The 26,953-nt window shown below is 38.9% G+C and overlaps 1 pseudogene; it reads left to right on the top strand.

Annotated features, from left to right (window-relative positions):
• The first annotated feature begins 9,849 nt into the window (after window positions 1-9,849).
• On the top strand, window positions 9,850-15,404 carry LOC122747159 (annotated as a pseudogene).
• Window positions 15,405-26,953: the final 11,549 nt, after the last annotated feature.

Below are 26,953 nucleotides of genomic sequence, written 5' to 3'. Positions count from 1 at the left end.
GAAAACCTGTGAATAGACTTACTTCAAAAACCCAGAACAACCAATCTGTAGTAAAGATCTCTGTCCAAATCACAAATATTTTATGTGGCTGGTGAGGACCCTTTAGAGCCCACATCTTTGGCTTTAATTACTCCATATGGTTCCATAGCATGCGACCATTACTGGCCAACAAAACGAAATGAAGCAAACCAGTCTAAAAGGAAAAGTGAGAAACTTCATCTCTAGAACATTTTTGAGGATAACCTCAGGTCTAACATACGGATGAAAGCTGTCTGGCAGTGTGGCTGCTGTTTGACATTGGCATAGATACAGTGAGCCTATTCTGTGGTCTCCCATAATCCTTCCAAATCAAATTGAAAGCAGGCAAATAGCACGTTGATATTTCTGGGATGAGGACAAATACTAGCACTACTAATGATTGACGACTGAGTGAAGTGGTCAGCTGGTTTATTTTAGCATGTCTGCCTTTGTAAGTTGGACTGAATTGCCCCAGCCACTTCTGGGGAAGTATATTTGCCACTGAAGGACTTGTTGATTTGGGATAGCCCTCATTACATATATTTAGAACATGGAGACAGAAAGAAGTGAAGAAAAAGTCAAATATGGATTAAAATCCTGAAGATAAATAACTTTTAACAAGTTCTACTTTACAAAATCATAAATTAGTGTCCCATCCACATGGTAGGAGATCATAGAATATCTTTTCCAAGGAGCAGGTCCTTGACATCTCCTACATAGATGTCCCCATCTTAGGTGATCTGGACGGGCTCCAAAGCCCAGTTACAATAGCAAAAGATATGTTTTAGTAAGAAAGGTGGAAAAATTAGTGGATAGAATTTGTAAATAAAGAAAATGTAGGCTTTAAAGAAAATAAGACCCGGAACTTTCCAGCACCTTCTCTAGTACTTAAAATCTTAGAGAGATGCCTAGGTCTTTGAGAGGTGAAATGACGTGAACAAGGTGACACAATTAGTATGTATCAGAAGACTTGAAGCCTGGTTTTCTTGATTCTGTGGCCCACTCTCTGCCCACAATTCCAAGGGACACTGCCCTCTGACTTAGGCTAAATGTAAAGGAAAACTTCCTAATATGGCAGCTAGCTTAAAGTAGAATGGGCTGCTTTGGGTGATTGTGATTCCTGCCCTCTCACTGAAAGTAAAATAGAGAAAATGAGTCTAGCATAAGCTGGATTGCCCCTTGCTAGGTACAGTATTGTGAAGGAGGTTAGGCTCTTTCCAATGCTGAGATTCAATAATTCTGGGAATCTAAATGGTGTCATTCTCTTCATTTTGAGTTCTCTCATGTTCCCACTCCTCCTCCCCATCTCACTGAGGGATTTTGAGGGCATCCTTTTCAGATGGACAAGGGTAGCAATGAGGGGATTGGATTCAATACCACAGCACATATTTTATACAAAGAACTGATAACAATGGCAAAGTGCCATATGAAAGATCAATTATCCATTTCATGCATTAAATGTGGCCTAAACCTGAGCCTCTTCCCCTTGGTAACCAATAATGTGACCTAATTACATAGCAAGAGTTTCTTAGTCCTTTGCCCTTAAGATGAACTTTGTCCGCAGTGGAGCTGCCAAACACATTTTCACTGTAAAGAAATTCATTTTCTAAACTGAATCACCCAAGAGGTTTAACTGAGTGGAAACCATTCAAAAATAAAATTGTTTGATTCGTTTGGGCCTCGTTTGGGGTAGTTTTAGCAAAGAGTGTTAATCCTACTTCTCTTTTCCAGTGGGAAGCAGCATTGAGCAAGGTCCATCAAACTTCACATGTAATTGTTAAGTTCTATGGCACTGAGCCCATATTTGGGAGCTCTCTAGCCATGAATCTGATATAAGGAAAAAGAAACAACCTAAACTCCCCAGGCAGGGGACCCAGGGCTATTTTTTTTGTTTGCTTGTTTGTTTTTTTTACAGAGAGCTTTAATGAAGAGTCAGTTACATGTGGACAATAACTGTCTATCCTTTCCTTCTTGGAATTCCCAACTCTTTGCCCTAGCTCACACTGTTTCCAACATCTGGAAGGTCCTGCTTTCATTTCTGTGGATTGAAATCCTAATCAATCAATTAATTAAATCATACACATTTATGAAGTGCTTCCTCTGTGCCCTGTACTGTGCTAAGTACTGAATATGCAAATACAAAGAAGTTGTCAAGGAGTATATGGTATAAATGGGGAAGACACCAAGTATATCTGTAAGAATATACAGAATAAACATAAATTTACAGATATTTTATTCTTATAAAAATAATCTAATATTTCCATGGCTCCTTATAGTTTTCAAAGTGCTTTAAAATAAGTAACACAAATTATATCATCCACATTTTACAAATGAAGAAACTGAGGTAGGGAAGCATTGTTTTACATGGCATTCCTCTGCTCAAGGTTGCCTTACTACTGACTCTGTTGGGGTGATTAGTTTGCATGGTATAGGTTGGAATGTCAGGTATGTCTTTAATTCAGATTCTTACCTTCTTCCGACCCCACTCTATAGAATGTTCATTATTGTTTAACTCCTGCCAATAGTGCAATTAGTCTAAATGTGGAGCATTTGATGCCCTCTGAAAAGACAACTCTGTATCTTATTGAATAGTGGTATTTCTGACAATTACATTGACTCAATAAAAATTAATCCCATGTGTTTAGTCTTATGTATTCAAGCCCATATTTGGAAGCTCTCCAGCTGTGGATTCAATGGAAACAAGAAGCACCACCCTCAATTCCCCAGTGCTGGGGAGGAAACTAATGCTAGATTCCACTGTTATTATTTACTGAGTCTGAAATGAAAAATGTTGATCTTTTGGAGGACAGTGGAAACATGCAAATTTTCTGTATTAGCAAAATATAATTCCTACTACCTAATCATAGAATATCAGGGCTGGTAGAGACTTGAGACTCTAAGACATTAATCCACTTGCTTTCAGTAACAACTAATTAGTGAGAAAATCAGGGCTAACAATAATCATTATCACCTTTACCCCTAAAGCAGCTATAAAGATAAACATTTCCTCATTAAAAACAAGGAAGTAGATTGATGGCCATTCTCAGAGCACAAGATAAACAAGTCAAAACCCAATGGAAATATTTTGGGAATAAACAGACATCATTTCAAAGGGTAAGAGTAAAGTCCATAAACTGGTACATACCATTGGATTTGTAGATCATAACCAAAAGAGCCTTCTCCCTGAATGGATTCTGTGAAACAAATAAGAATCCAATAATGGAATAAAAAGCTTCTCCATCGGTAACATCCATATTAATGAAATTAATAATATATTGACAAAAATTGTTGACCAAATGGCAGAATTATTAATATTTTTCATGGAAACAGAGGAGTTCATGATGTCAATTCAGAACCCGGTCATTACCACTGGATGGGCTAATCGCGAAGGAATCTGTATTTTTGTAAATGCAGTCTATACAAGGAGATGCTAGAAACTGTGAAACATATATTGCAGACTGCAAAGATTTAGTAGCTACTGAATACTTATCAAGATATAACCTATGGGCAGCTAGGTGGTCCAGTGGATAGAGAGCACTGGCCCTGGAGCCAGGAGGACCTGAGTTCAAATCCAGCCTCAGACACTTGACACTTACTAGCTGTGTGACCCTGGGCAAGTCACTTTACCCCAATGGCCTAGACATAACCTAGTAGCTTGAATTCATATATCAGAAGTTCATCGTCTTTCATGAACCGATAAAACAACAAATTGCCATTCTAAAATTGTGGACCTCAAAATGTCCACTAATAGTAATCAATAAGAACATTTTAAACAGATGTTCCCATACCAAATACTTCTTTCTAAATTATATACAGTCAGTCCTCAACATTCATCTGTTCAATTTTCCCAATTTCAAGCACTCATGTGATTTTATTAGTAACCTCATTTTCACTTTTATGTTGGCAACCAGACACATTCACATCTACGTGCGCTAGAGAAAACCATGAGGTACACTGTATGTAAGTTTGTGGGGTGGATGGTATCCTACTATGCTCTTCACTAGTCTTGTTCACCCTACCATTGTAAAGAACTCCCCTTGTATCCACTGTATATTTTCATTAGTTGCCTTCAAAACTCAAGTTTTATGTTGCAATTATGCCCCCAAAGCATAGTGCAAGACCTTTGGGCTCTAAGTCCAAGCATGCAAACTCAGTGAAGCAGCTCAGTGAGAAAATAAAGGTGTTAGATTAACTTCATGCCAGAATGTCTACAGCTGCTGTCAACAAATCCAATGGCATGTACCATTGGTGTTTGGTGTTAAGGAATCAACGATTTGTTATATATAGTACAATGCCCTCACACTGCTGTCTGACACAGTGGAAGGTAAAGTTCAGGTTAAAAAATGTTTTGGTTTTAAGAATTTTATTTTTATATAGTATTTATGGTACTATAGATTTCATACATTATGAAAATAAATATTTTTCTGAAATCAATGTTTTGTTTTTTAATTAAGATGTTAGCACAAAAGGTGACCGAATTCTAGGGTACTGACAGCAAGAAAAATGTTTTGCATGTTACCAATTTTATTTTGTCTACTGCATTTTATGGGCTTTTCATGGTTACTGTGTTAGAAAAAGTACATGTTATCAGAATTATTATTTTTGTTATAAAGAATTATATGCACAAAAGTCTATTTTCAGCAATTTCTAGTCAAAGATTATAGTTTTTGATGGTCATGGGAACCTAACCTCCAATTTCCCATTGGTTCAATGTATCAACATTTACATTTTTTAACTTTTGCACCATTTTCTAGGAATGTTACCCCCACAAAAGTTGAGGATTGACTGTAGAATGAAAAGCTTTTTAAAAATAGAAACCTGATAGGAGAAAGCAAAAACATATGGGAATAGTATAAAGTATATAACATCTCTCTCCCTGCCTCCATCATGACCGCTACTGGTAGTGTGGAGAGCAACAGCCTGGAATGCTCCCATAATAGAACTGAGAGAGGAGTTAAGTGATTTTATTAGTAGAACTGGGGATCTACATCTGATCTGGGATTAGGACCCAGGTCTCCTTGATTCCAGGTGCAATACCCCATCAACAATGACTAGAAAACCCAGATCTCCAAAGTCCTGGCCCAGTTGGTGTTCTTTCCATTCTATCATTTTGCTTCACCTCAAGTGACTTCTTCAAACAAAAGTCCTAAAAAAACAAACATACCAACCCTGCTTTCCCTGAAATGACTCCTGACTTTAGAAAAACAATAAAGCATCTAACAGACTGGATGATAACCTTGGCTACTCATTCAAGCTCTTGAGTCTCTGAAATTCAAGCCCTGGGGTGGTTCCAAAGGTAGGTAATGAATTGTTAGAGAATGATGGATTTTTTTCTTAGCTAGAAGGAAGAGTTTTCTGAAGTGAATGATGTTAGGCTTTAGGGTAGATTAATAACACAAGTTGTGGAAAGAACTGTGAGTTTTCTTTAAAAAGTCAAATAAAAAAAGAGAGAAGGTGGACAACCCAGCCAAAGATAAGGGATAATTTGCAAAAGGCTGCTCCATTTCCCCTCCAATTTGAATACTTCATTCATTCATCATACTGAGCAGAACTGACATGTACACCTATATTGTCATGTCATTTAGGTCTTCCAAAGGATATAGTGGTACTTCTAATCATAGCATCAATACAATTCATCATGGCAATGTTGTTTTTCCAACTTTGCTTCAGGGGTTTTCCCTGAACCACAGAGGTGCCTGGGATAGAAACTCTTAGGTCTAAGAGGTTTATTGGGGTTTTTTTTGTTTTTTTTTGGGGGGGGGGCAATGGGGGTTAAGTGACTTGCCCAGGGTCACACAGCTAGTAAGTATCAAGTGTCTGAGGCCGGATTTGAACTCAGGTACTCCTGAATCCAGGGCCGGTGCTTTATCCACTGTGCCACCTAGCCGCCCCCTAAGAGGTTTATTGTTAAACCTAAAGAGAGATAGACTGGATGACCTCCTAAGGCCTTGGTAATTCTATATTACCAGTAAAGAGTGGGATTTTCTTCTCTTGTTCAGTTACTTGGCTGTTGGAATTACACACAAACACATTTGTCTGTCTATCTATCTATCTATCTATCTATCTATCTATCTATCTATCTATCTATCTATCTATCTATCTATCTATCTATCTATCTCATATATCTATCACCACCATCATTATCTATTCATCTATCATCCATCCATCCATCCATCTCTATCATCTATCTATCATCTCTCTATCTCTCTCTCTATCATCTATCTATATACATACACACTTATGTGCATACTTATGTACATATACATACACATATATAGTTTGTATATATACATATACATATATACATACATGAGTATACATATATAACTTGTATACCTACATATACATATACATTCCTAGCTATTACTTTTTATAATTCCTTTAATATATCAGATGCTATAAAGACCATATAAAAAGATATCTCCCATTTACTCAGGAATCTTAAAGGGAAGGATACATTTCTAGGTTTCTGACCTTACTATTAGCGATTGTTTAAAACAAACTTATTGCCTTTGAAAAATCCATAAACACAATGAAGAATGCTCACAGCTATGCTTTTCTTTTGGGGGGGAGAGGGGAGGAGGGGGTTGGTTAAATTGGAAATTTGGTTTGTTGGAACACATGTGGTGAAGTCATGTTTCAACAAACAGTTAGATATATTGCTTCATGAAGGACATAATGACTTTTAGTTTTGCCTTGATCAAGATTTTTTTTTTCTGGATCAATAAACCTTGATATCTTTTTCAGAGACATTATTCTCTATTCATGACATCATTGTTTCGAAAGCAAAACAAAGGAGGGAAAAAAAACCCCTTAGTTTCATGTTCACTTAAAGATTCTAGGGTTGCATGAACACTAAGGAACTCATTTTTTTTTTCTTCAAAAAATCCATTTGGTTTTAATTGTATCTGGTGAACTTGCCGGCAGGATAATTGACCGCTAACAGGGTTAACCAATCTTCCAGTTATATGAGGCCTTGAATATTTTTTGAATCATTTACTACTGTACAGAACCATGGGAATTGTAGACATCAAGGTGAAAGGAAGCTAGAATAAGCAAAGAAGTATAATTTTCAAGTTAATTGGAGCAAAGCAACTATCAAGCAAGCAATTAAGACCCAACCAGAACATATGGGCAGCTGGGTAGCACAGCACAACCTAGAGGTCTTGAATTCAAATCTGTCCTCAGACATTGTGTGACCTTAGAGATGTGACTTAAAGACTCCCAAAAGCTTCCATATTGTAGGCCTTTCTGAACTTACTTGAGGTAGAGTCTCTGCTCTACACCCATGTCCTTTGGCATCCCCAACATGCTCTTTCTGCAAACTTCCATACCCCATGCTTGCATAGTTGTGACAATGCCTGAGTGCCTCCCTGTTTATGAAGTAAGATATGGTAAATAATCAGACACAGCTGAATAAGAACCTGGCCCCCTCAATAAATAAACAAACAAACATCTAGACAGACAGACAGATAGAGACATAGATAAATAAATGAATGTCTAAACAAATAAAAAAATAAAAGAATGAATGAATAAAAAATAAAAAACAAACAAATAAGTGAGTGAATGAATGAATAACCAAATAAATAAATAAACGAAGTCAATCCTGACTATGACAAAAACCCATAGCTGTTACCTTTTCTTCCTTGTTATATAGGAAACAGGACCTATTTTACTCATCAATTAGAGGGAGTGACACAGAGCTAGTGACTCAAGGTGTTAAAGTCCAAGGGTAGCCTCTCTTCAGGATCAACATTAATGCCCCCCCTTTTTTCTTTGTCATGGCTTAAACACTGTCCTATAAGAGGTCAGGGCAACTAGATGGTACAGTGGATAGAGTGCTAGAGAGTTAGGAAGACAATCCTTCATGATTCCAAATCTGGCCTCAGACACTTGTTAGCTGTGTGACGCTGGGCAAGTCAAATAACCCTGTTTGCCTCAGCTTCCTCATCTGTAAAATGAGCTGGAGCAGGAAATGGTAAACCACTCCAGTATCTTTGCCAAGAAAATCCCAAATGGGATCATGACTGAAAAATGACTCAACAACAAATCAGAGATTAAGAAACTTTTCTAGTTATCTACTTTTCTTGTTATCTTCATGTTTCCACTCCTGGGTACCTCAGGTTAGAATTTGAGCCTTCTCTTGTAAAAATGTGTGTGTAAAAATTTGTGTAAAAAATGTGCCATAATAAAGGCTTCTTGCTCCAAACTTTGCCTGTCACTTTTCCTCTTGAAACTCTTACAGAATGTAACGAAGAAGGTGGAAACATTTCTCTTCCACCCCCTCATTCCACCCACAAGCAAGTATCTTGCAAGAGGAGCACATGGAAGCCTAGCTTTAGAATGCTGTCAGTTTTGTACTTTGCCTTAATCTGGTGGTCAAGTCCCTATAATTCCTTCAAATTAAGGTACTTCCTCCTGGTCTCTAAAGGAATGGGGAAGCATAAGCCATTTTTTAATACTTCCTTTACTCCTTTAACTAGGGTATAAAGGGGTGCACACACACACCCTTTACAAGGTGCAAAAAGTCCAAAAGAAATCTACTTTTATATCTCATTGTCTCGTTTATATTAACTGCCCTTTACGCCCTGTATTTTCATCAGTTAGGTTGTGAGGAATTAATTGATCAGCAGTCTTGTAATTGATTCCCTGCTCTGCGTACACACACACACACACACACACACACACACACACACACACACACACACACACACATTACTAATAGAAGCTTAAATACAGTACCATTTTCAATAAACAAGGATCCATCAAGTGCTTCCGATGTGCCAGATTCTAAGCTAAGCTCTGAGGATACAAAGGGAAAACACTGTACATCGCCATCCCCAAAAAGCTCAGATGGTCATGGGAGAGACAACATGCAAATGACTATATACATACACGATATATACAGCACAAATGGGAGGTAACCCCAGAGAGAAGGCACTAGCTATGGAAGGGCTGAATCTAAAAGAAATCGAGGGAATGAAGGAGGTGGGGGTGAGAAAGGCTAGAGCTGCAGGCTTAGAGGCAGCTAGTGAAAATGCAGTCAGGAGACGTCTCGTTATGTATGTGAGTTACAACAAGCAAAGCCAGTGATTCTGGTTTGTAGAGTGTAAAGAAAGGAGAAGAGCTTTTAAGAATGGTCAGATAGGAAAGGGCCAAGCTGTGAAGAGCTTTAGAAGCCAAATAGAAGAGTGTCTGTTTGATCCCTTAGGTAACAGGAAAGCATTGGAGTTTATTGAGTCAGTGTTTGGGGGGGGGGGGTGGGGGCCTTGGTCGGACCTGCACTTTAGAAAGATCACTCCAGTGCCTAGTGGAGGATAGACAAGGGTAGGGAGATATTTGAGGCAAGGAGACCACTAGCAGGCTATTGAAATAGTCCAGGATATGTGTGCCTTGGTAGAATTGTCTTATACAGTTTTTTTTTTTAAAAGCAAGTAAAAAAACTCAAGTTGGTAGTTTTTTTGTGTGTTTTGTTTGTTTGTTTGTTTGTTTTAGTGAGGCAATTGGGGTAAGTGACTTGCCCAGGGTCACACAGCTAGTGTTAAGTGTGAGGCCGGATTTGAACTCAGATACTCCTGACTCCAGGGCCGGTGCTCTAGCCACTGCGCCACTTAGCTGCCCCCAAGTTAGTAGTTATTTACATTTTTTTTTCTCTTTAAGGACAAGGAGTGGGAGTGGGAATATGTGCTACAACCAAATGCATTTGATATATAGGTCAGAGTTTGATTTCTCAAACACTGGTGCTGTAAGTTGTTAATAAGAAAATATTGAAAAACACACAAGCTGGGCAATGTGGTTTATGTCTCTCCAGATCAGCCAAGCAACCAGAGCATGATTCATGTCTACCCTGCAGAGGGTCTTATAGCCATTCTCGGCAATGTAAAGCATTCAGCCGGAGCACAAATGCAAGGTGGCCTCCATAGGAGGTTAGTGATTCCAAAATCATGCCTCATGGACTCTGTCTGTTATGTTATCCTTTGAGTTCCTTGGAAACAGCAATCATCCCATTCTTTTAACAAGGGAATACAGCTAAACAGCCCTCATCGACTTCAACATAGGCTGTATTTGACAATCCCCCAAAGATGATGTAATCCAAAAGCAACCCATTAATCTCATCCCAAGTCTTCAATTCCAAGTCACAATAAATCAGATTTCAATGAGTTTTTATTGAATCAAACTCAAGGATCATGTTCGTGGCCTACTCAGGATTTCCTTATCCTGAAGTCTGCTTTTCAGAGGTCCAGTATGAGGACACATTCTCATGATCATTTCTTAAGCCTTTAATTTCTCACAGTTGGGCTGCTGTCATGCTTGAAGTAATACAAAAATGTGAATATCAACCAAAGAAACACAAAAACAGGCACAGGGAGTGATGAAAGCCTAAGGAAAGGCATTTCATTTGTGATACCATCTAGGAAACCAACAATAATAAGAGCTCATAATTTGCCCTTGGATAGCATTATACAGCATCATCTCATCTGATCATCATCACAGCCCTGTGGAATAAGTAGTATAAATTGTATTATCATCTCCATTTTATAGAAATGAAAACAGAATCCTAGACAGGTGAGGTGACTTACCCATGGTCACACAGCCAATGAGTATGGAGGACATCATTTAATTCCAAATCTCTTGCTCTTTTTCCCCCTTTCCTGTTTGCCCTCTCCTTCACTCCTCTCACAACTCTACTCTATACTCCCTGGACTTCATTATTCCCCAGCAGCCTTCTCACCCTGAAAGATGCCTCTGCCTCTGTGGCTCCTTCTTCTAATTAATAAAATCCTTCTTTTGGAGAAAGTGCCCAGTCTAGCCATGCTCACTCCTCTACCCCTTTCCAGTCTCTCCTTCTGACTCTACACAATGCCTCCTCAACTTTCTCTCCTCTTCTTTTCAGTTTCTTTTTAATTGTCTTCTCCCATTAGAATGTAAACTCTTTGAACATTGTGCACAGTAACAGCAACATTGTGTGATTAGCTGTGATAGACTTAGCTCTTCTTAGCAATATAATGATCCAAGACTCTTCCGAAGGACTCATGATGGAACATGCTCTCCACATCCAGAAAAAGAATTGTGGAATCTGAATGCAGATTGAACCAGACTATTTTTAATTTTGTTGTTGTTGTTGTTGTTTTCTTTTTGGGGGCTTCCCCCTTTTGTTTTGATTCTTCTTTCACAACGTGACTAATATGGAAATATATTTAATGTGATTATACATATATAAACTATCTCAGATTGCTTGCTGTCTTGGGGAGGGAGGAGGGAAGGGAGGAAGGGTGAAAATTTTGGAACTCAAACTCTTATAGAAATGAATGTTGAAAAATATCTTTACATCAACTAGAAAATATTATTAAGATAGAATGTGGGGGCAGCTGGGTGGTGCAGTGGATGGAGCGCCAGCCCTGGAGTCAGGAGAACCTGAGTTCGGATCCGGCCTCAGACACTTGGCACTTAACTGGCTGTGTGACCCTGGGCAAATCACTTGACCCCAATTGCCTCACAAAAAAAAAAATTTAAAAAAAAAGATAGAATGTAAGCTTCTTGAGGTCAGCATCTGTCTTTCTTATTGTTGGTTTTGTTTTCCCATTCCCAGCACTTAGCACAGTGCCTTGGCACATAGTAAACATTGGACAAATGCTAAATCTAACTTAATCTCTTCTTCTAAACTGCCTCATCTCTTGAAACTTTAGAGCAAGGCCATAGGATTGAAAATGGAGCTGAAAAATATCTCAGAGGTCATTTGGTTCAAAACACCCCTTTTACCAATTATGTAGCCCAGAGAGGTTGAAAAACTCAAGAAATAAGTGGGTAGTGAGAAACAGAGCTGGGATTTGGACCCAAGTCTGACCCTAAATCAACATTTTCTACTGTACCCCATTTCCTTTCTAGATCTCCTCTTCAGACCAAATTGGATTTGAGTCACTGGCTTCCAATGACAAGTTCAAAGATAGATCTTTGAAAAGTACAAAGCTTCCAGTGAACCATTCTGTATGAAAAACTCAGACCAATTCAGAAGATGAGTTCTGCCTCTCCCCCCTTTCCCACTCCCCACCCAACTCCATAACACACATGTCTACACCCTCACCAAGAGAACCATTTGCAAAGTCAGCCTTGGAAACAGCTTCAGCTAAAATTGGAAAGCCAAGTTGGGATTTGGATCAGCAGTTGCTATCCTTGCCAAACTTTCACTGAAGTTCCAATTTTGATTACAGCAGTAGATGCATCTTCATTTCCAACATGGGTGTGTTTTTTGTATGAGTTCCCAAACCTTGGGGCTGAACACACTCTTTCTCAAGTTTCTAGTCTCACCCAGTGTCCTATACCTCTTTCTTTGTTCCCTGGAGTATTACTTTCAGTTAGAAGCCACATTTTCCTAAAGGTATCATAAGAAGTAGCCCAGGTAAAGCTTTAGAAAGGAGTTTTCTTGTGGTTTGGAATAAACATGAACCGGGATTGACTTGTTGATAAGAAGGAATATGTGGGCCAGCTATGTGGTGGACTGGATAGAGCATTAGCCCTGAAGTCAGGAGAACCTGAGTTCAAATCTGATCTCAGACACTAAGCAGTTATATGACCCTGTAAACATCATTTAAGTGCCTCCAAAAGGGAAAAAAAGGAATATGTGTTGTCATTTTGCTTTAATAATTAGTAGAATGAAGCAAGTTACTTTCTATGTAATTATTAACTATGAGAAGGACACACTGGGTTACAGGAATATAGAGTTAGGTCAGGATTGGTTCATTTTGCACATGAGAAAACTAAGACACAGAAAAATTCAAAGGCATTGGCTTTTCTTAAAGTAAGCTTGCTGTAGGGAAGAGAATGACAGATTTGTGTTCAAACCCAAGTTTGCTCCCTACAATCTCTGTGACTTTAATCTAGAGATTCTTAAGCTTTTGCATATCCTAGACTCTTTTGGAAGTCTGTAAAACCTTTGGAACTCTTCTTAGAATAATGTTTCTAAAGGCATGAAATAAAATGCATGGGATTACAAAGGAATCAATTCTATTGAAAACAAACATATATATATATATATATATATATATATCTGGGGTGGCTCTGAGAAAAACCAGCCAGAGTTCCTGAGTGGTGGGTCTCTGGTTCCACCCAAAACCCCATTATTAATAATTATTTTCTCACAGTGATATATGTATGGATTATTAAGTTCCCCAGGTTATGAACTCTTATTCCCCAGTTTATGTTTCCAAGGTTAAGAACTCTTGCTTGGGGCAGCTAGGTGGCTCAGTGGATAGAGCACCAGCCCTGGAGTCAGGAGTACCTGAGTTCAAATACTGCCTTAGACACTTAACACTTACCAGCTGTGTGACCCTGGGCAAGTCACTTAACCCTAATTGCCTCAGTAAGAAAGAAAGAAAGAAAGAAAGAAAGAACTCTTGCCTTAGACAGTCTAGCCATCAGTCAACAAATCTTCACTAATCATGTGTCAGGCACCATGGTAAGTGAGAAAGATACATTGAAAGGTCTAAAAGCAGTCTAGCTCCTGTTCTCAGGGAGCTCACATTCTAATGGAGGAGAAAAATCACTAAATTTCTCAGAACCTCAGTTTCTTCATCTGTAAAATGAGGGGGCTAGATGACTTCTAAGGTCCCTTCCAGCTCCAAATATGTGCTGATATTCTGTAGTCTGTTTGCAATCATGTTCTCTTGACATTAAAAACCACTATTGTAATTGGAAATCAATGGAATACGTATTAATTGGGGAATGGCTAAACAAGCTGTGGCATATGATGGTGATGGAATATTATTGTGCTATAAGAAATGACAAGCCGGATGATTTCAGAAAGTCCTGAACAGACCTGTATGAATTGATGAATAGTGAAGTGAGCAGAACCAGGAGAACATTGTGCACAGTGACAGCAATATCGTTTAATGAAGAACTGTGAATGACTTAACTATTCTCAGCTATGTGTGATGTTTAAAATCTAAATTGCGGTCGCCTTAAATTAGAATCTTCAGCACCAGTCTTTGGGCATTAAACATTTCTTAAAGCATACAGGTATTAACACAGAGTTCAGAAAGTTAAGAAAACACCTCTCTAGCCTAGAGTTCCAGCCTGGTCGGGTTCTTCCTCAAGTCCTCCACCACGAGCCTGCTTCAATCAGGAACTCTAGGCTAGAGAGGCCTTTTCTTAACTTTCTGAACTCCATGTTAATACCTGTATGCTTTAAGAAATGTTTAATGCCCAAAGACTGGTGCTAAAGAATCTAATTTAAGGCGACCACAATTTAGATTTTAAACATCACAGTTTGGTGACCACGAAGGGATCCACTGTCTGCAGAACCCTGTAGCTCCCAAAATGGCTCTTAATTGTTTCTTAGTAGTGGGGGGCAGAAAGCTGTTGAATGGCCTGAACTCTCTTAGAAGAGATAGAGCGAGTTCCAGCAGCCAGAATAAATCCTAAGTATTCTACCTGGGGTTAAGGGATAGCCAGGTGTGATTACAATCCAGTTAACTTGAAGTAGGCTAATCAGCAGTCAATCACTCTCACTTGATTCAATCAGTCTCAATTAACCTCCAGGTGGGTCTTTGAATATCTGCTAAATCCCATTATTTCATCACATATGCAAAGATCCAGGACAATCTCAAAGCACTATTGATAAAGCATACTATCCACCTCCAAAGAAAGAACTGATATTTATTGACCACAGATTGAAGCATGCTGTTTTTCATGCTTTCATTTTTTCTTCTATTCAAGATTTCTTATACAAAATGACTGATATGATAATGTTTTACATAATTGCACATGTATAACCTATATCTGATTGCTTACTGCCTCAGGGAAGTGTGGAGGGAAGAAGAGAGAAAATTTGGAACTCAAAACTTTAAATAAAAATGTTTATTATTAAAAATAGTATTAAATACTTTCCATATTGAAAAAAAACCTTCTATTGTCCCTGCCCCAGGCCTGCTCTTACTCTCCTCCCTTTTTCCCCCACCTTCCCAAAGGAGGGTCCTTGCAGAGCAAGTAGAACTCTTTAGATTCCCTAAAACTAAAGAGATTAAGGTTGAAAATTCATCATCACCCTTGCCATTTTGGTTGTATATTGTATCTTACATGGACATTTCTTCTTGACACTGTTAAATTTAGGATTAGCACCTTGGCCTCAGAAATACCAGTCAGTTGCTTTGCCAGTCTACCTCCTTATTACTTCAGAATTACTTAACTATTGATATTTGGAATGAACATGGTGAAGACTTCTCCATTGTGCCAAAAATCAGACACAGAAGAAATCTCAGGAAAAAGCTCTTCCAGTCTTAAAGGCTATACCTATTAGTCAAGTAGACCAAATGTTCTGGATTGCTGCTAGAAGACTTGACACTAAAAATGGAATTATACAGAGAACATCTCAATCCCAAATATTTATTTAAGAATTTCTTGACTAAGAATTATATTGACCTTCTGTTTCCCTCAAATAACATATTAAGTGAGAAGGGGGAAAGATCCAAGTTGAATGGATAAAGACCTGTCCTTGGAGTCAGGAAAATGTTAGTTCAAGTCTCACTTCTGAGATATTAGTTGTAAGACCCCGGGGGAAATCACTTAACCTCTTGATGCTCTTTTTAACTCTCTAAAACTATATGTTATAAAGAAGGGGCAAACCTACATTGGTGGAGAGAATTTTGTCATCCAGTGATTATATTAATGTAATAATGGGTCCTGTTTCTATCCTAATCAGATTATTTTCTGGAAAGATGTTTCAAATATTTGCTGATGAATGGAAGAAATAAAGTACTATATGTTGTCACATGTGCCAACAAAGAAGCTCTGATAGAGATACATTAAGGTTGAAGTTAATGAACAAGAGTTAGGTTCTTTCTCTTTTGCTTAGTGGGCTAAGTATTCCAACTACTCACCATAGAAAAGATCACACTCGATACAACTTAAATAATTATGAAATATTTTATACATGCAAGAAACTACTAGATTCGGGGGAAACAAAGACAAAAATAAAATCTGCCCTCAGGGAGCTTGTATTCTATTGAGTAGATATGACCTATATACATATATAATTAATATCTGAGAAGGAAGAAGGTGCTAACAAATGGGGGAGAGAGGATTACAAGTGTTTCCCATGGGAGGTGTTCTATCCAGAGCCATACAAGAAGCTGAGAATTTCAAGGTGAGGAGGGAGTGCATCTGAGGCATGGGGACCACCTGTGTGGAGGCATGGGGTTAAAGGAGAACACTGGATACGGAGTATAGGGAATAGCTAGTAAGATTGTTTGACTGAAACAAAAGAACATAAGAAGGGGAATAATGTGAAATAAGTATAGAAAGTGGAGAGCATTAAGTATCTGGCTAAGGAGTTTGTATTTTATTCTAGCAGTCATAGTTGTTTTCCATTTTCGAACAGGACCAATGACATCACTGGAGTCTCCTTGAGGAAAAAACAACAGAAAATCTTTAGGAACCTAGCCATATCACTAGTATCCTGTTACATTTCTTAAATATAAGACATGTCCTACAGACCAGCTAGTTTCCTCTTCATGTGGATAGTATTGCTCTCAGTCATTCAAAAAGACAGCTCTCTTTCGTGATAAGGCAATGACATCTTTAAACTAAGTTGGAAGACATTTAAATTAAACATAGTTCTATGATGAATGATCCAATAGTCAGTTGAGAGATCCAGTCCATGTTTCATTGTTGTTGTTGTTTGTTCTTTTTTTTTTTTTTTTTCAGAACAAGATGGTAGTTTATTTAGGGGCAAGGGAAGGGAAGCGGGGAGGAAAGGGAAACCATGGAAGAAATCCTTAGACTTTTCATGGGGAGAGAGGTATGGAACAAAGCACGTGGCTCTGAGGTACCAATCTCCTGTCCTTTGTTCTTGAAGAGGACCATGACATCAGGGTGATTTCATGATTTGCAGTAAATTGGATTTATGTGAGGCAGTGCTGTGAAAAGTCACCAGCCTTACTCTCTACTCCAGAGCCATCTGGGTCCAGTGGCAAGATTTATATCAGGAATATTGGAGATGGCCTTGGATGTTTAAGGCAACTGGGGTTAAGTGATTTGCCCAGGGTCACACAACTAGTATCTGAGATGAGATTTGAACTCAGGTCTTCCCAACTTCAGGGTCAGTGTTCTATCCACTGCACCGCCTAGCTGCTCCCATTTTCTGTTCTTATTTGATGGTAGACTATTGGAGGAACCTTAAAAACTATTCAGGAAATATGAAATAGGATTTTTAAGATACTAAATGTATAATTAATAATCTGATATGTTATTCGAGAAGAAGAAATATTTTACAGCTAAGAAAACCCTACCTACCTATTTATTTATGTATTTATTTGTTCATTTATTTGTTTTTTGCTTATTCACTCATTTGTTTATTCATTCATTTATCTATCGATTTGCTTTTTTATTTATTTATAGTTTATTATCATATTAGAGGAACATATTGCTAGGTTGGACTGTGTGTTTTCTTTTCAAGATCAGAATGTTTTCAGGAAGCTCCTTCACCTTCTAGCCAAATCACTGTGGTTATAATGTCTCTACTAAAGCAGAGCAGACTCTTAGACTTTCCATCTCTGTTTCTTTCTAGATTGAAAGAACCTAGGTTCAAATAAGCCCACTCTACAGTCTCTCTTCCTAAAAAAAGAAGAGACCAATGTCATTTAGAAAGCCCCCTGCCTTGTCGAGCAGCTTCTATTTTATGCATTTCTGCTTGAAAGGCAAACATGTGAATGGACTTCTCTAGAACCTAAACCTGTGGTTTAGTGGATAATTGAAAACAGAAAAGTCAGCTTACTAAGTCTACCTCTTCTGGGCTCTATGCCATCAAACACCAATTGGAAAACACTTGTTTAAAAGAGAAACTTCCCATACAAAGGTAAGTATAACAAATAAACCAATGAACCCACTCCACTAGGTGTCATTCGGAAATCACCTTATAAATTCTGTAGTATACCACTTTCTGTTTGGTTACTAGATGTTGGTGACACTCTAAAGAGTAGCATTTGTTTCTACATTATCTAGTTCGCCATTATTACAATAGACATCTCCAAACAATGGTGAAAGGAGGGAAATTGGGGGGCAGAAAAGGGGATGTTTGGAAATCTCCCTACTCTTGAATAATGGTGACAAAAGCAGGACGTTCATACTCTTCTGTGTATCACAGACTCACAAACCCATAAACTAAGAGGCTTAAAGGAATGTGGCCATACCTACATGTTATTAGGAAGCAAACAAGTTGGAACACTCATAAAAATAAAAAATAAAATGTACTCAAAGTATTAATAGTTTTTCCAGCTTCCTGATACTCACTACCATCTTTATGAAGGTCATCAAATTTGAGAGCAAAGTATATAAATTTTCTAGGCAAGAAAGCTACATATGTGATGTCTTCAGGAATGTGGTGGTTTGGTCAAAAATATAGATTCTTTGGCTCAAAGACCTTAATCTCATCAGAACTGGCTCAAGGAGGGAATAACATGCATGCTCAATCGTGTGGAGTAATCTATCTAACCCTGCAGGAAAATAAGAGGGAAAGGGGATAAAAAGAGAGGGGCAAAAGAAGGCAGAGCAGATTCCAGGAGGGGACAGACAGAAGCAAATCCCTTTTGAAGAGGGATAGGGTGAAAGAAGATAGATAATAGAGTAAATATCATGAGAAGGGAATAGGATGGAGGGAAACAGTTAACAACAGTAATCATGGAAAAGAGAAAAGGGAAAATTGTACAAAAAATATTTATAGCAACTCTTTGTGGAATTGGGAATCAAGGGAATGTCCATCAATTGAGTAATGACTGAAGAAGCTGTGGTGGTATATGATTGCAGTGGAATGATATTGTACTATAGGAAATGACAATCAGGATGATCCCAGAAAAACCTGGAAAGACTCATAAGAACTGATGTATAGTGAAGTGAGAAGAACTGGGAGGACATTATGCATAGTGACAGCAGTATGTTCTATGAGTAATTGTGAATGACTTAACTACTCTCAGCAATACAATGATCCAAGACAATCCCAAGGGACTAATGATGAAGCATACTATCCACCCCCATAGAAAGAACTGATAAAAAGAGCACTTGTGGATTGAATACATATAACCTATACCAGATTGGCTGCTGTCTTGTGGAGGGGGGAGGGAAGGGAGGGAGGGAGAAAAAGCTGGAACTCTAAGTCTTATGAAAATGAATGTTAAAAACTACCCTTACATGTAACTGGAAAAAATAAAATAAATGTTTTTTGCAAAAATAAATAAAAAGATCATTTCTTGACTATGCAGAATATTCTCTACCCTGAACTAAAGGTTAACCTATATTTATTTAGAAAATATTTAAGAACCCCCAAATGTATTTAAAGTATTATCAACCTGTGATTAATTTTTTACATTATTTAATATGCAGGCATGTGCAGGATTTAATCTCTAGCCAAGTATATACTCAAGGAAGCCTAAAGGAAATTAGTTTCAAGGAATTAGTAACAATGGCAAAATACCTGTTAGCTTTTATTAACTTCTTGTTCATTTTTAGTTATGTTCTGACTCTTTTTAAGCCCAATTGGGGTTTTCTTGGCAAAGATACTGGAGTGGTTTGCCATTTCCTTCTCCAGTTCATTTTTCAGAAGAGGAAACTGAGGCAAACAGGGTTAAGTGACTTACCCAGGGTCACACAGTAAGTATCTGAGGCTGGATTTTAACTAGGGGTCTTCCTGACTCCAGGCCCAGTACTTTATCTACTGTGCTACCTGGCTGTGTGGAGACAGTCATAACTAGCCCTAGGCCCCCATGGCTTTGGTAGAGTTCACATAATGGGGTAGAGAACCCTCTTCTCACAGTACTAATATGGGGAAGGGAGCTTTCCCCCCTGAGTTTGGGGGATGGTGTCAGAGGACTCTAAGGCATGGAGGATCATGTGGAAGGAAATCTCACTTCTTTGATGGTCTCAGGTAGGTCTTACCTGGAGATCCCTACCTTGTAGGAAGTCAGGCATCTGCCTTGGGTAATCCCTGGTCTCTGTATTTTTCATTATCCCACCCTCAGCTCTACTACTCAAATAAAATGTGACCCAGAATTCTCTAGCTTTCTGTTCTTGTTTCAGCTCTTTACTCTGTATATTAGAATTTTTCTTTAGGATTTTTTTTTCCCCTTGGCATTAGGGGGATATATTGCTAGGTTGGACCATGTGTTTTCTGCTCAAGATCAGAATGTTTTCAAGAAGCTCCTTCACCTTCTAGCCAATTCTAGCCAAGGTTATAATGTCTTTGCTAAAACAGAATTGACTCTTAGACTTGCATCTTTATTTATTTCCAGATTCAAAGGACCGTGGTTGAAATCCCACTTCTGACACTTACTACCTGTGTAGGCAAATCTTTTCACCTATAAAGTGAGGTGGTTGGAATAAATGACATCAGAGGTCACTTCCAGCACTAGCTTGAAAAATCCTCTTTATCATCCTACCCTTTCCATGAGACTGAAGTTTCATCAAGCCAATAAAAGCCCCCTAAGACAAATTAACTCCCATGAGGTCACAGGGGAATTATGAAGCCAAGGAGAGCTGAATTGGACTTTCTTCCTGATGTGCTCACCTAAGCTACAATGAGGTTTTCTTTTTTATTTCTTTGAATAAAATTTTATTATTTCCCCCAAATTACAGGTAAAAACAATTAACATTCATTTAAAATTTTTTGAATTCCAAATTCTCTTCCTCCCTCCTCTTCCCCCTCTCTTAGATTGTAAGCAATTTGATATGTTATATACATGAACAACTATGCAAAACATATTTACATATCAGTCATATTGTAAAAGAAAAAACCAAAAAACAAATTTAAATGAAAAATTATATGCTTCAATCTCCATTCAGACTTTATCAGTTCTTTCTCTGGAAATGGATTGTAGTTTTCATCATGAGTCCTTTGGAATTATCTTTGATCATTGTATTGCTGAGAAGAGCTAATCTTTCACAGTTGATCATCACACAATTTTGCTGTTACTGTGTACAATGTTCTTTATACCTTGTATAATGTCACTTTGCTTTGACTTAGTTACAAGGAGTTTTTCTTAACAATTACAGTCATTCCCATTTCTATAGGCCTGTTGGGGGTTAAAAAGTACTTTCCTTCTCAAAATGGCCCTGTTACATAGGAAGAACAAGCATTATTAACCCTATTTAACAGATAAAGAAACTGAGGCTTAAAAGGTTAAATGAGTTGTGTCAGAGTCAGAATTTGAACCCAAGTTTTATGACTCAAGGCCAGAACTACACCATGGTACACCCCCCCCACTCCACATCCTTTATTAAAAAATCAGATAGATGGTATATTTTTGAGGGCTGAGAGTAGTCGAAGTTTTATTATTCATTCATTCAACATGCCTCTTGGTGCATCAGTTGTCCATTCTCTGCTGATTTAAAGTTATGTAATTTTACAATTTCATTAGGTTTGTTTTATGCATTGTCCTGAGCCTTACCTACCAACCAAAGCAAAGAATATTTTATTTATTCCTTATTTATACATATATGATATTTATTCCTCTATTTGCTATCCTGTATTCCTATATTTATTTATTCCTCATTCCACATCTTCCTCTATCCCCCCTCCCCAGACTTTCCTTGTATCATTTCTCTTTTTTTTCAGCCTACCCTTGATGTCCATTTTAACCTGATTCAGATATTAGAGGATGAGGAAAGAACCCCTGATTACTTCTGGCCCCTTAAGCATTGGTCCCAAATATCACAGTCCGGTTGTAAAGTTCTTCAGAATCTTTCACTGGAGACAGCTGAGGCAAATAGGAAATCAGAAAAGTATAATAGACACAGTTCAGTGGGGGCCACTTAATGAGCTCTGGTCACTGGCTCCTCAAATTTCAGATGAGGAGAAAGCGTGTGAGTTAGTACTTAGCTGTCTATTTATTTATCACAGCCATGGGACAGCAACTGCAGTTTTTAACATGACTCAGAAGAGCTTCTCTTTGCCCCAGAACTGAGTTCTCTCAGACTCTTTCCTACCCCTGCCTACCTAATAAGGCCATCAACATCTTCGTTTGGGTGGAGGTGACTCATAACCCAAAGGTCATGAGTAAGACAGGGAAAGGAAGGCAGGAGAAAAGAAGGCTGCCCAATGATTCCCTGAAGACCAGTGCTGGATCATTTCTATGGTCAGGCTTCTCTTTGCTTCCACTCTGGTGGGTCGGTGAGCCAGATACTGGAGGAGAGGAAGCGGTGTGGACTACTGAGCAAAATGGAAAGGCCGTGTGGTGAAACTTAAGCTAACAGCATGTGGATTTGTGATTAAATCTGACTGGAGAACATTTGATCGTTTCTCCTGCAGGGAAGCCCTTTTTTATATGGGGGGCACTTAGCTAAGGGAATTCAACCACTTTTCTCTATCTAACCAATATTGGCGTGATGTCAGGCCTGCAGTCTTTAAACAGAAACCACCGGTGGGCTTGCTTTTTAACAAGTGCTGGGATGTATTTGTATTTGGCTGCAGCAATAGGAGGTTTGTTAAGGAATATGCTTTATGTACTTTTCAGCTGCAAGAATCGGTATTCAAACATATTTTTCCAGACTCTCGCCGAAGGAAGACATTTAATTAAAACTCTTGAGAAAGCATATGAAAGGAATATATTGGGGGCGAGGGTAGGGCGGGGAAGAGATGGTAAAGGAGACCTATAATTGAGTCAGAAAAACCTTCCCCTCTAGGAATTAAACTTCTAGTTCGGTCTCTTTCTGTTTTCTTAGTCATTTCATTTTTTTCCTGTTTCAGTTGGATTTGGAATACACAAAGTAGGGAAAGGAACAGCACTAGTAATGAGTGTGAATTCTACACCCCTTCTCTAAAAGCTTTGTAAAGCATAACATGCTAAGATGCTGCTGCTACAACTACCGCCATTACTATTACCACTATTACTATTACCGCTGCTGCTACTACTATAATACTACCCTTACTGTTGCCACTATTATTTTACTGATGCTTTTTGTTGTTGTTGTTGCTGGTTTTTGGTGAGGCAATTGGGGTTAAGTGACTTGCCCAAGGTCACACAGCTAGTTAAGTGTCAAGTGTCTGAGGCTGGATTTGAACTCAGGTCCTCCTGAATCCAGGACCAGTGCTCTATCCACTGCGCCACCTAGCTGCCCCTGTTGCCACTATTATTAATGTTGTGCCTACTACCAGTACTATCAGCATCACTACTACCACCATCACTACTGCTGCTGGTACTATTACCACCACCATTACTACAACCACTACTGCTGCTACTACTCCTACTACTATTACCACTAGTAATACCAATACTGTTGCTACTACTACTACCACCATTACTACCAACACTATTACTAATACTGCTGCTGCTATTTCTACTATACTACCACCATTTCTGTTGCCACTATTACTACAATTACTATTAGCATCACTACTACTACCACTACTGCTGCTACTACTCCTACTACTATTACCACTAGTAATACCAATACTGTTGCTACTACTACTACCACCATTACTAACAACACTATTACTAATACTGCTGCTGCTATTTCTACTATACTACCACCATTTCTGTTGCCACTATTACTACAATTACTATTAGCATCACTACTACTACCACTACTGCTGCTACTACTACAACAATCACCATGACTATTACCACTAGTACTACTATCATTACTGCTACTACCACCGCCACCACTATTACCATCACTACTGCTGATGCTACTACCACCATCACTACTATTACAACTACTATGACTACCACCATCACTACTACTACCACTGTACAGAGTCAAGTTAGTAAAAAAATTATTAATGAAGTGCCTTATGGAGATTGGTACCTCAGAGCCACGTGCTTTGTTCCATACCTCTCTCCCCATGAGAAGTCCAAGGATTTCTTTCATGGTTTCCCTTCCCCTCCCTTCCCCTTCCCCTAAATAAACTACCATCTTATTCTAAAAAAAATTAAGTGCCTTATTATGTGTTAGATATTATGCTAGCTCCAGGGATATGAAGATAGATACAAAACAATCCTTGTTCTCAAGGAGCTCAAAATCTGATGGAAGAGACAACATGAAGACAATTATGCACAGGGTGGGCCAAAAGTCATTATGTGCCAATAACTTTTTTTTGTGTGTGGGGGGCAATGAGGGTTAAGTGACTTGCCCAGGGTCATACAGCTAGTAAGTATCAAGTGTCTGAAGCTGCATTTGAACTCAGGTCCTCCTGAATCCAGGGCCGGTGCTTTATCCACTGCTCCACCTAGCTGCCCCCGTGCCAATAACTTTTTGCAAATTATTTTTTCTTTATTTTTCTGCCATTTATGAGATTTGATTGTTCAAATGTAAAGTAAAATCATTTTCCATATATACTGTAGATGATGCTATGGTATTGTAAATTAAAAAACAAAAAATGAAGGAGTTATTATTATTATTATTATTATTATTATTATTATGTGGGGCAATGAGGGTTAAGTGACTTGCCCAGGGTCACATAGCTAGAAAGTGTCAAGTGTCTGAGGTTGGATTTGAACTCAGGTCCTCCTGAATCCAGGGCCGGTGCTTTATCCACTGTACCATCTAGCTGCCCCTCAAGGAGTTATTATAAAGTATTGAAACCCCTTCATAACTTTTGGCCCACCCCATACAAATGAGATCTATGCAAGATAATCGACAGAGAAAAGGCATTAACATCAGGGGGGAGAAGCATGGGAAAGAATACTTATATGGACTAAGGCAAACTGAAGGTAGTAGAAAATACTATCCCTTTTACAACAATGTAAATGGAAAGGACAACAGCAAAATAATGAAAGCTGATGCTGTGACATTATAATGACCCATGTTGGCCCCCAGTAGACATATGGACACATGCCTCCCCTTCCTCTGCAGAGGGAGAGGACTAGGGGTATGGAGCCCCACCCATGAGGGATGTACTGGTCAGTGTGGCTGAACATTTCTACACTTTATTTTATTCTTTGTTATGAGGAATGGCTCTCTGCAAGAAGAATTAGAGAGAGGTATATTGGGAAAACAAAAGCTCTCAATAGTAATCTTTTTTAAAGGCTGACTTGAGGACATAGTTTAGGAAACATGTCCTCCTTGACAAAATGACTAATCATGGCATTGGCTCCCCATCTGCCTAAGGTGAGCAAACACCTCTGCTACATATGAGTATTTAGTCCTTTGGGGATCCTACTTGGACTAGATAACAGCTGAAGTCACTCTCAGCTCTAAAATTCTGGGATTCTAGGATTCTGGGAGGTGCCTGGCAAATACACCACCTCTGCCAGGAACAAGGGCCAGGAAGAGGAAAGCATTCCTTTTAGACGATTGAATGATTTCCTTTGGCTTTTGCTCATTTGTGTAACCCTCTCATATTGTCTCACTTTCTGAATAACAATATTTAGGAGTGATTTGATTCAATTACTTATGCAAGGGAAAGAACTCTTGCTTAGACTCAATAGACCTACCCTACTCTAATTTACTGGTTATTAAAGCAAACCTAAAAAGCAAAGATACAGTGAGAATCAAAGATTCCACATAGGCTGAGGAATTTCTCTTGGTTCTCAGCCTTTGTCATGGTCCCATCTTCACCCTGGAAGATGACATCCCAGCAATGGTCTCCCTAGCATGGACCCCTACCCATGGGGGATAATTATCACATAGCTTTTGATATGACCTACATCTAATTAGGGAATTGAAAATCAATCCACCTATGAGACAGCTAGGTGGCCCAATGGATAGTGTGCTGGACTTGGTGTCCGGAAAACCCCAATTCAAACCCTACCTCAAATGTTTAGTAGCTATGTGACCCTCTAGATAAGTCACTCAACCTGTTGGTAGAGTGCTACAAACATGCATATTGTTATATTATCATTAACTCAGTCCCTGATCATAGAAGGACTTACTTTCTTTGGTACTCAATAATATAAATATAACTGAACAAATACACCAGCCTAACATAGACTTTAGGGGCAGCTAGGTAATGCAGTGGACAGAGTGCCAGGCTTTGAGTCAGGAAGACTCAGCTTCCTGAGTTCAAATCCAGCCTCAGACACTTAACACTTACTAGCTGTGTGACTCTGGGCAAGTCACTTAACCCCAATTGCCTTGCAAAAAAAAAAAAAAAAGAACCTTTGATTTAATCCAGTGCCCACACTTTTACAGAGAAGGAAGCTGAAGCCTAGCAATATAGTGCAGAAAAGAGGGATTCCATCTTTTTTCCATCTCAGAGAGATATCTGCTCATGATTCAACAAACATTAAGTACCTACTGTGGTGAACCAAAAATAAGATGACATAGTTCCTGTCCTCAGGGAACTTACAATCTGGTTAGGACGTACTTCACAGATTTTGAATGCCAGGCATGGCAGAGATGTCCTCTGTAAAGAGAAAGTTAATAAGGTCAGAGAAGAGCTCTTTAGACCCTCTTTTGCTCAAAGAAAGAAACCCACAGGAGCTAGCCCCACCTAATCCTGATGGCCTGGCAGGGCTCCACCCATGGCAACAGACCATCAGAGAAGAGAATCTGATGGAGGAAGAAAGAACATTCTGCAACTGGTGTCACAGACAGGTCTGAGCCAGTCTTCAGATTGATATGTTGAATTTTACAACCTTATCCAAAGTCTAACTGCCCTCTCTGACCCCTCTGGGGAGTACCTCCCCCACTCTAGAGTCAGCTGCCGGCATGTTCTGCTACACTGGGGTAATCTGTCCCCTTTAGAAAGGTCAGGACTGGATGGGAGTTATCCAAGCAAAACCAGAGCATTCCAGGAAGTGGGGCCAGTGAGTCAACGAATGGCAGAGTTTCTCCCTGAGTCAGACCTGCAGCAGTTCCCCCACAAGACCACATCTGAAGGACAGCAAGTCCACCAGAATAGCCACTACTCAACACCACACCAAGGCCAAGGTCCAGACAGGTTCAGTACTGTCTCAATGGCTAGAGCATCTCCTGAATCATTTGCACCTGGGGTTTTCTGGCTGTACATCTA

The sequence above is a fragment of the Dromiciops gliroides genome, chromosome 3 (genome assembly GCF_019393635.1).
Source record: "Dromiciops gliroides isolate mDroGli1 chromosome 3, mDroGli1.pri, whole genome shotgun sequence".
Lineage (NCBI taxonomy): Eukaryota > Metazoa > Chordata > Mammalia > Microbiotheria > Microbiotheriidae > Dromiciops > Dromiciops gliroides.
The sequence above is the reverse complement of the archived record's forward strand: the minus strand, read 5'-3'. Positions and strand labels throughout refer to the sequence as shown.